At 35.0% G+C, this 10,343-nt stretch overlaps 1 long non-coding RNA gene across 1 annotated transcript; it reads right to left on the minus strand.

The window, feature by feature from the left end:
* Positions 1-7,737: 7,737 nt before the first annotated feature.
* On the minus strand, positions 7,738-10,020 carry LOC135153786 (uncharacterized). Its single transcript, XR_010293292.1, has 3 exons — positions 9,892-10,020; positions 8,899-9,043; positions 7,738-8,519 (listed from the first exon to the last, which is right to left on the minus strand). It is a non-coding gene; the product is annotated as an uncharacterized LOC135153786 (long non-coding RNA).
* Between the last annotated feature and the right edge of the window lie 323 nt (positions 10,021-10,343).

Consider the following 10,343-nt stretch of genomic DNA (forward strand, 5'->3'; position numbering starts at 1 on the left):
CACATATTAATATTTCAAAGTTCTGCGCAAAACATGTTTCACTAACTTTTCAAAAGTTAGTGGTGCTCACTCAAACGGAAATATTTTTTACAGTTATATCGTCATTTGCTTAACATGTTTCCTTGCCCAAATCACTTTGAAGAGTGCATTGCGCCCCACCCCACCCCCCCCCCCACACACCGAGGCCATCGTGACGATATTTGCTTTACACTGAGTTGTGATTTACATGAACTGACTGGAGATGTCTGATATAAACTTGCTTACAAAGTGTTGAAATTTCAATTTGGGTAGCAAAATTGTTACAAAATGCTTAAATGTATCCGTTTTATGTCAATTGACTAAAAGTGCAAAGGAAATGTTTGGGAAATGTTTCGCAGGGTAAGTTTGATTTTGCCCTTTCCCCTTGACACAGCGTGAAAACGAGCACTTCTGCGCAAACAGATTTATGCGAGCTTTGCAAAAATGGACAGTGTTCACTCAAGTGTAACATTCTGTCAAAAATTTTACTTTCATTGGATAGATCAGACCCAAACCCGTAATTATATGTGAAAAAAATTACCCACATATTGTATATTTTTCAATTCACAGTGCTTTTTCAAAGTGTAAACTTTTTTTGATACGCACTGTATAGACCGCCCGGTCAGCCTTTTCTTGCCTTCAAGGTATTCCCTGAACAAACTCTATTCGAACTCATCCATTATCAGAAACTTTGTTGTATAATGGGAGATGTCAATATAAATCATTTTCTTGAAGATGAAATGGAGTCCAATGATTTTGCACAATACATTAATTCCTATTCCTTTTTACTTCTGGAATTATTATCATTTTATTTATTTTGTATTTCTGATCTTGTTATGAACTTAAGTAGAACTGCAGGGGCTGTTAAAACTGTTAAACATGATAAACAAAAATAATACGCTTTTATTCCGATTTGAGTCAGGTAAATTGGGAAAATCAAGCTCTGTGGTTAACCAGCTATACAAATCATTTTTTGAGACTTTTTTTATGATCAGTGCTTTCCAAATCAAAACCCCAAAGATAATCGAAAAGAAATAAAGAATCCATGGTGTGACAATTCATTTAAAAAAGCTTTTTCGTAAGAAAAAATCCTAATACCATAAATGTATAAAGAATCCAACCGTTTATAAGGAAAACACATACAAGAAGCAAACCAATATGGTAAATGATGCCATAAGAAACACAAAACGAGAGTATCATCATGAGAAACTTTATAATAAAATAAATGACAATTACAAACTCTCATCCGAGAACTCCCTCTGATCCTTTTTTTAGAAAATAGAATATACTGTACTTGATATAATCCAAACACACAAATTGCAAGTTGCATCATGTATGTATATGTATAATAAAAACTTGTTACCCCACATTTAAATGATATGTTTCAAATAACAAATGATAACAATAATAGTAATATAGAGTATTTCTAAAGCGCCAAATCTACACTGATTATGTGCTCAAGGCGCTGCGAAAAAGAAATAATAGAAAATTGACATGGAGCAGGAAGGGACAAGGATGAAAGAAACACAGTCATTACAATGAAAGGAAACTACTGGAAGGCAATTTTTTAAAAAGGGTTTTTTAGAGCAATTTTGAAACAATCGATGTTTGAAATACTGCGAATGAAATATGGCAACTGATTCCACAAGGATGGTCCAGCATGTGCAAATGACCGACCCCCCCCCCCCCCCCATGATTTCTTGGATTTAGGAACTGCAAGCAATTTTGAATCAGAAGATCTTAAACGTCGAGGAGGGTTGTATGGCATCAACAAATTAACATTATATTCTGGGGCAGATCCATGGGTGCCAGGTAAAAATGGCAGAGGTAATAATGGCAGAGGTAATCCCGGGGGATGGCCAGTCATGCGTGATCCCAAAAAACGCGTTTCAGTACAGCAGTAAATATGACTGCCAACGGGAGGTAATTATAATGGTAGAGGTAAAAATGACGGAGTTAAAACTTGCAGAGGTAAAGATGGCAGAGGCAAAAATGACAGCGGTAAAGATCATGACATGCTACATCAACAAGGAAAAGACTGAGTCTTTCCAGTTAATATCAGTCATAATTATTGATCTTAAATTGACTCCTATCGACGAAATGAGTAATACGAACGATTAGATATCATTTGGACATTTCATAATTTTAGGACTTTACTTTATCGTTGATATGATTAAACTAAAACATTTTCATGCAAAAATTCAATTAGTGAGTGATGAAAGGGTTTATCTTGGCCAGTTTGTATAGTAGAACAGCACTAAATCGCATACAAAACGAATTTTAATGTAAACACCAATGTGGGCTACCATTAACACACTGAAATAGACAAGTTCAGGATTTCTTCGAACCACTTGCATAACTTGGATAACAGAAAAAGTAACAAAATGTTTCGTAATTAAAGTAACTTTTCATATTTCAACATCAAATTCGATTCGAATAGATATTGATATAGTTTAATGTAAATGATATAAGAATATTAATTAGTGTTAAGTTTTTCAGAGCAATACATCATTGCAGCTAGTCCATGCGGATGTCATGTTCCTAGACTAGTTTCTATGGTAACAGTTACCGCATGAATTTGGAAATGTGTAGCGAATCAGGGATTTAAATTTATAGGCTTTTCTTAGGTACCATTCCATTGACGTGTTTTAAAGGGGAAGTTCACCCTGACAAATGGTTTACTGTAAAAATAGCAGAAAAATGAAGTTAAGGTTTGCGGAAACCCCATCAAAGATTAACAAAGTTATAAGAAGTTTGAGTTTTTTATCTGTGACGTCCTATACGAGCAGCCGCCCCTTATTTTATGGAACAAAATGTATACTTTTCAGTGGCTCATGATTGGTTTTAAAAATCTTTCAGGAGCGGATGTGGAATGATTTTAGGTTAATATACTTAGGGTATAATAAAAACCATTTTTATTTAAAGAAAATGACATTTCATTGATATTTCTTAATACATTATATATGGGGAAAAACTGTTCGCCAATGACGTCACCATTAAAATTCTAATAGCTTTTTAATTCTCCCTAAAACCCCCACCAATATCATTTTAACTATTTTCTACTTTTACAATACATTTTATGTCAGGGTGAATTTCCCCTTTTATGAATTAAGTACAGTACTTGGGATCCAAAGTGTGCTTCGAATAAAATTTGAATATAAGAAGAGCGATTTGACATGAGAAGGCCGAACATGTAAGTTCAGGAAAAAAATAATAAATACCACCTCAAGTGTTATCAATTGGTGAAGAAGACCAATGTTACCAAGGAAGGGTAACATTTGTATGATTTACAAATGTTACCCTTTTTATTAGTTCAACATTATAATTCTTATTTTCTTCTCAGAACCTTTCATGTTTCATCTACTGTACATGGAGGGGCTTTTGGATTTGTTGGCATGGGGGTTTAAGACTGGCCATTTATACCTCTGCCATTATTACCTCTGCCATGTATACCTCTGCCGTTTTTACCTTTGCCATTTTTACCTCTGCCATTTGTACCTCTGTCATTTTTACCTCTGCAATTTTCACCTTTGCCATTTTTACATCTGCCATGATTACCTCTGCCATTTTTACCTTTGTCATATTTACCACTGCCATGATTACCTCTGCCATTTTTACCTTTGCCATATTTACCTCTGCCATTTTTACACCGAGCTGATCCATGGATGCAGTGAAAATTAACAATAATAAAATAAATACAATACGGTACTCAGTGGGTAACAAATGCAGTGAGGACAGAACTGGAGTTATGTGACTAGAGCGTCTCATAAGGGTAACAATACAGGCTGCAGAATCCTGTAATTTGTTTTGGGATTGCGGAAGCTGAAATAAAAGAGAATTCCCCAAATCAAGTCGAGATTATATCAGAGCATGTACTATTTATACTGTAGCGGAGCGGGTTAAATACTTGCGAATGATGCCTAAATTACGCAATTGATACCTGACTGATTTACACACGGCAGGGATCTGGACAGACATAGGCATTGTTGAGTCAAACAAATCTCCAAGATTCCTGCATGATTTGGATGGCATAAAATTAGCATTACCTATTCTCAAATAGGAAAGTCTTATATCTAGTGCATCTTTAGAGCCAATAAACGGCAGCTCAGATTTATCTTCATTTATATTCATTATCGTGGAGCGTTGTGGCCCAGTGGATTAGTCTTCTGACTTTGAAACAGAAGGTCGTGGGTTCGAATCCCAGCCATGGCGTAATTTCCTTCAGCAAGAAACTCATCCACATTGTGCTGCACTCAACCCAGGTGAGGTGAATGGGTACCCGGTAGGAAGAAATTCCTTGAATGCTTGAGCGCCTAGGCAGCTCAGCTAAAGCCGGGTAATAATAATAGCAGGGCCCGCTGGTAGAACAGTTTTCGAAACTGAAGTGGCTTCCCTGGGTAAATAGGCTTATTATATTCACTCGCGTTCGTAATCACTCGCGTCGCGTTGGTAATCACACGCGTTTTTGATTTTTGGCGATTTTTTTTCATTTCGGTGCGATTTTTTTTCTAACGGTGTCTTCAATGGGACAAACACGCTGGGAAAATAAAATGAAATTGAAATTCGAGTTTCGTTTTAAGCCGGCAATTAAGTGCCTTAAAATGAAATGTACTCGACTACTGTTTTAACATACATGTAACAAACAAGCAAATCAGCCATGTGGCTCAACTAACTTAGAATAGATCCGGACTTCTACTGTGTGTTATACGAGGACTCCGAGTCGGAACTTGCCATATCTGCCACATCGATATTACATCGTATCATTCCCATATGCGGACATGCCTGCATGCAATGGCCCCAAGGCGGCCGGACCCGGCCGCGGTCGGACACGACGTGCATCGGTAGCATGGAGCAAGCTAACGTGAGTCGAGCTGAGTTAGATCCCACGTTACATATGAGGCGGCGATTGTACCAATACTATATAGAACAATTATTTGTTACATAAACTATTATTTAGATATAATTTACATTCTTTTTGTAAATAATTACTATTATGTAAAATAACATTTCTAATTATTTATATATAATTCGAAGTAATACTTCATTATTTGTAAATAATAATAGTTCGACATTCTATTATTTATAAATAATGATTATTTATAAATAATGGGATATTCAAACAAAAATGTTATTTATAAATAATGAAACACGATGAATGTTCATTATTTATATATAATGGGAAACTCAACAAATTATTTATAAATAAAGAAATATGCACTGGCATTGTTAATAGATAATTACCATTTACAAATAATAGAAAACTCGACAAACTTATTTATAAATAATAAAAAAACGAATTGCAATTATTCATAAATAATGAAGTATGCAGTGTCATTATTTATAAATAATGAAACACAAAAATTATTATTTATAGATAATGAAAAACAAATAATCATTATTTATAAATAATGGAATGTCGAACTATTATTATTTACAAGTAATGAAGTATTACTTGGAATTATATATAAATAATTAAAAATGTTTTTTTATATAATAGTAATTATTTACAAATAGAATGTAAATTATATATAAATAATTATATAATATTGACTGGTCTTGAGGGGAACATCAAATATATTGCCAGCAAAAGAATCATATTGGCCCGAGTCTTTAGACGAGGGCAATATGGGTCTTTTAAGGGCAATATATTTGATGTTCCCCGAAAGAAGGGCAGTCAATATTTTTATTATCATCCAAATCAGATATCTAGAGCAAAAATCATGATAACGGTGATATCTTTTAAGAATAGAGTTCTGTTGTGTCATGATAATATCAGTGTCTAGGCTCTGCACTTTACCATTATGACGTACTTGCAAGCGCCCAGATCCAGCGTTGTCTTTATTATGCCGTAGATCGTTGGTGCGCGGAACATTATGAAGCGTATCACTTCATTCGCATCCTCAAAGGCCCGGATGTGAGACCAGGGAAAATACAAAGGTATATTTTGCGTCGTCTCTGCATGCAAAGTCAATACGCGCATTGAGACCGAGGAAAATACAAACAATATACCTATCCCTTCCTGATAATAATAAAATACAGGGAAATACGGTTTTGTAAATGACCAGCTCAGATGTCTGATACGGGTGATAATAGTTATTATTTAATGAATAATGATTATATAACAAATAATTGTTCTTTATAATATTGGTACAATCGGCGTCTCATATATAACGTGGGATCTAACTCAGCTCGACTCACGTTATCTTGCTCCATGCTACCGATGCACGTCGTGTCCGACCGCGGCCGGGTCCGGCCGCCTTGGGGCCATTGCATGCAGGCATGTCCGCATATGGGAATGATACGATGTAATATCGATGTGGTAGATATGGCAAGTTCCGACTCGGAGTCCTCGTATAAGACACAGTAGAAGTCCGGATCTATTCTAAGTTAGTTGAGCCACATGGCTGATTTGCTTGTTTGTTACATGTATGTTAAAACAGTAGTCGAGTACATTTCATTTTAAGGCACTTAATTGCCGGCTTAAAACGAAACTCGAATTTCAATTTCATTTTATTTTCCCTGCATGTCTGTCCCATTGAAGACACCGTTTAAAAAAAATCGTACCGAAATAAAAAAAAATCGCCAAAAATTCAAAACGCGAGTGATTACGAACCCGCACGCGACGCGAGTGATTATAAACTCCCGGTAAATATACCGATATTTATTATTATTATTATTATTATTATTTAATTTTAAAGAATTGCAGCTCATCTCCCTATTGATATCATGAACACAAGCCTCGAGATTGTTTACAGTATCAATGGCATTGGTCTGGTTAGGTAAGAATGATGTCTACAGTTGGATATCATCTGCATAACAATGATACTTAAAACAATGGCATCTTAAAATATGTTTAAGACCACCAAAGTAAAATGAGAAAATGGTTGGGCCTCTGACTGATCCCTGCGGTACACCGCAAACTAATTCAGCAGGACCGCTCTTTGAATTATCGAAAAAGACTACTTGAAACCTTTCAGATAAGTATGACTTAAACCACTCAAGAGCTATCAGCCCCAAGGGATCTCAGAGTGTTTAGCGTAATTGTATGATTGATAGTGTCAAGCACTGAAGAAAAGTCAAGTAAGAGAACAGTAATTTTCCAATTACCCATGTCTTTCAAGATGTCATGAGATGGATTGACAAGCAAAGTCTAAAAGCTATGATACACTCGATTTGCTGACTAGTGATTGACCAGAGATCGTTCTCTTGCTTATATTCTGATAGCCTTGAAAAAGGCTATCACACACATCACACTAGACATGCCAATTATTTGTATATTCCTTTGCTAAAATATCAGACTTTACGAAAGTCAGTGAAATATTCCGGAGTAATAACTTGGAATGCAATACCAGTTGACATTAAAATGTCCCCATCTATAGCCTCATTTAAACGAGAATATAAAGAACATGTCATGAAGGAATATTAAGTATCAGTAGTAATGTAAACAATTTCCCCATCACAATTGCATATGTACCCCCCTCTTTATTTGTACTACTCACTATGGTATTGGAGCTCAGCCTGTGAAAGGCCAATGACCTATGCTGGCTCCCCCATATCATTGGTATTTTATTTATATGTCATATGTTTTATATTGATTGTATTATATATTTTACGAGAATTGGAAATAAATGAAATGAATGAAACGACAGAAACTAGAAAGAATTGAAAAGCAAGCCTCTAATCTAAATTTAAAATAACCAAGGAAAATGGTTGCTTTGTAGACGAGAATGAAGATAGAGTCCTTGAAAAAGCCAAAGAGATCATGACCAATGAGAACAATGCCCTCAATAATATCACAATTTGATGAGGTCAGGCGAACGTCTGAGATCCCTTCCCTGCAGAAACCCACGCTTCGTAAACTCTTTCGTTCCAGTTTCAATCCGTGCATTTAATAGCCATACTTGAAATTATATATACCTCCCCCCTTCCTGCCTTTATCTTAATTTCTCTTATTTTTGCTTTTTGATTTGTCTGTTTACTATATGTATCTTGTAATATTTTGTGTGTATCACGTGATATTCTAAATCATTTTGTGCGAACAAATTGAATTTCCATTTGTACCCGATTGCAATTGGACAATAAAAATATCTGAATCTAATCTTGCTACGTAAATACGGCCCTCTCCATCCTCTTGATCTCAAATATAGTTATAAAGGAGACATGTACAGCACGTACATCACCAAGATTGATCACACTTATATACATTTCGCCGACACATGCTTCCATTTTCACTGACTTGTAAATTAACGTTTTCCCATTTTTGTAGGCATCATAATTGATAAAAAAATATTCAGTCGATTAAATGCATTATGCGCATGATGCAAAAATGTATCGTAATAAACAGATTTCGTCTAATGGGGCATAGTTTGGTTCAAATAACTCACCCTTAATACAAGTACGACCATCCTCATTTAATAGGAAACCATTTCCACAGAGACAGGTGTAATCATTAGGTCCTGCTCCAACACATAGGAAGCTACACGGGTTGCTACTACATGGCGCTGTCAGTATGAACAAAAAAGGTTCCATTAGCTGTAATATTAATAAGTATTTTACCACAATAGACGTTCCTATTCAAAAGTAGTTTTAATTTTCCCTTAAAATTATACATCCCGAATATATGTTTCTTGCACGTTTTTAATTTAATTTTCATCGATTCCATGAACAATAATACTTCCGATAGACTATACTTAATTGTCAGCTTTCCAACCAACAAGTTTTTATTAAATTCTTAACCATGGTAACACTCACATTATATCACATTCAAGATTTATAAATTACTATAATGTTGATAAAGTTGTATTTTTTGCCATACTGTATAAGGTGATTTCAGGCAGCTGAAAGTTCTAAAATGAAAAAATAGATCGAATATAAACTTACAATATTCTTGAGGCTGTTCATCCGGAGCGTATGTTACAACACTGTATGGATCATAATCTAGATTAAGATTCAGGAGTTCTTCACCACTAGCTTTCATAAGTACTATCATTTTCTTGATGACCTTTGCTGTAGTGTAAATGAAGTTCTTCAAACAGAAAAACAAAAACTTGACTAATACACTGAAAGAGGGTACTAGTCCTTATTGAGCCTTTAAATCAGACCAAATAATCATCGAGAATGGTTACAATGGTTATATAGGCCTACTGATGTGTCCTGTCGAAAATATTATTGTTGACATTTTGATACATTCAAGATGGCATTAATACCAAAGTCCTTTATGAATGCCTTACAAATGCCAAGTCGTTCTTGCAAACGCCGAAAGAACCCTCTTTAAAAAGCTGAAGGCGTTCTTATTAACATCGTATGAGTTTAAGGCTTCTAAAATTGACTCTCGACCCTACAAAATAACGCGTGGTTCTTACAATGTTCTTACGACGTTCGCACGGTCAAATTACTAACAGAGATGGTTTCGTGTGACTTTAAAAATCTTGGGCGAGAGACGTTCTACCTAACGATTGGTCTGAGAACGGTATGCGAACACTGGTTTTGTATGCCCTCCTTAAGAAAATCATATAAAATGTTCTAAAATTCGTTCGTACGGTGTTCATAGCAGCTCTTAATTGTATTTATGACCGAGGGCCAAGGCTTAAGCGAAAATCTGAAAGGTCATAGCTTTCATATTTTACATCCGATTTTGATGAAACTTTAAGCGTTAGGCTTCTTTGATTTTTATTTTTTTATTCAAATCAACTTTTTGTTGGGGTGGCCTTGTCCTTCAACTTTTATATACGTAGCAGTTCTGCCTCGTTGCCACGATTTCTTTTTATTGATAAACCAATTACATGTTTCTATTTATAAACAAAAAAAAATTGTAGTTGATCGGGTATAAATTCGAATTTTAGATCAAACTGTACTTTGAGATAACGAACTTACCCCTGAGATGGTCAAATCAAAGAGTCCTATATCATTTGCAGTGTGCATCAATGTCCTTCGATTTGCCCCTTCAATGCTACAGGATTCGATGCGGTTGGAAGATGGTTCAGTATCAACCCAAAATACCCTGTCATCACGAAATTTAAAAAATATCAAAAAGGAAAGTTGAAGAATTATATTTGAAACACTATAATATAATATAATAACACGATAATATATGTGCTGTCAATATCCTTGTCACAACTTTGCGTACTAACTGACTAATATCTGGGTAAAGAATGAGATACAAATACTATTCTTTTTCTTTGATAATTTTCTTCTTTGATAATTGTAAAAGTAATTGATTAAGAATAACTATATATGTGTGTGTGTGTGTGTGTGTGTGTGTGTGTGTGTGTGTATACATATATATATATATATATATCTACCCTTTGGAAAGGGTAGATAGCTCT

The sequence above is a fragment of the Lytechinus pictus genome, chromosome 3 (assembly GCF_037042905.1).
Source record: "Lytechinus pictus isolate F3 Inbred chromosome 3, Lp3.0, whole genome shotgun sequence".
In the NCBI taxonomy this organism is placed as follows: Eukaryota; Metazoa; Echinodermata; class Echinoidea; order Temnopleuroida; family Toxopneustidae; genus Lytechinus; species Lytechinus pictus.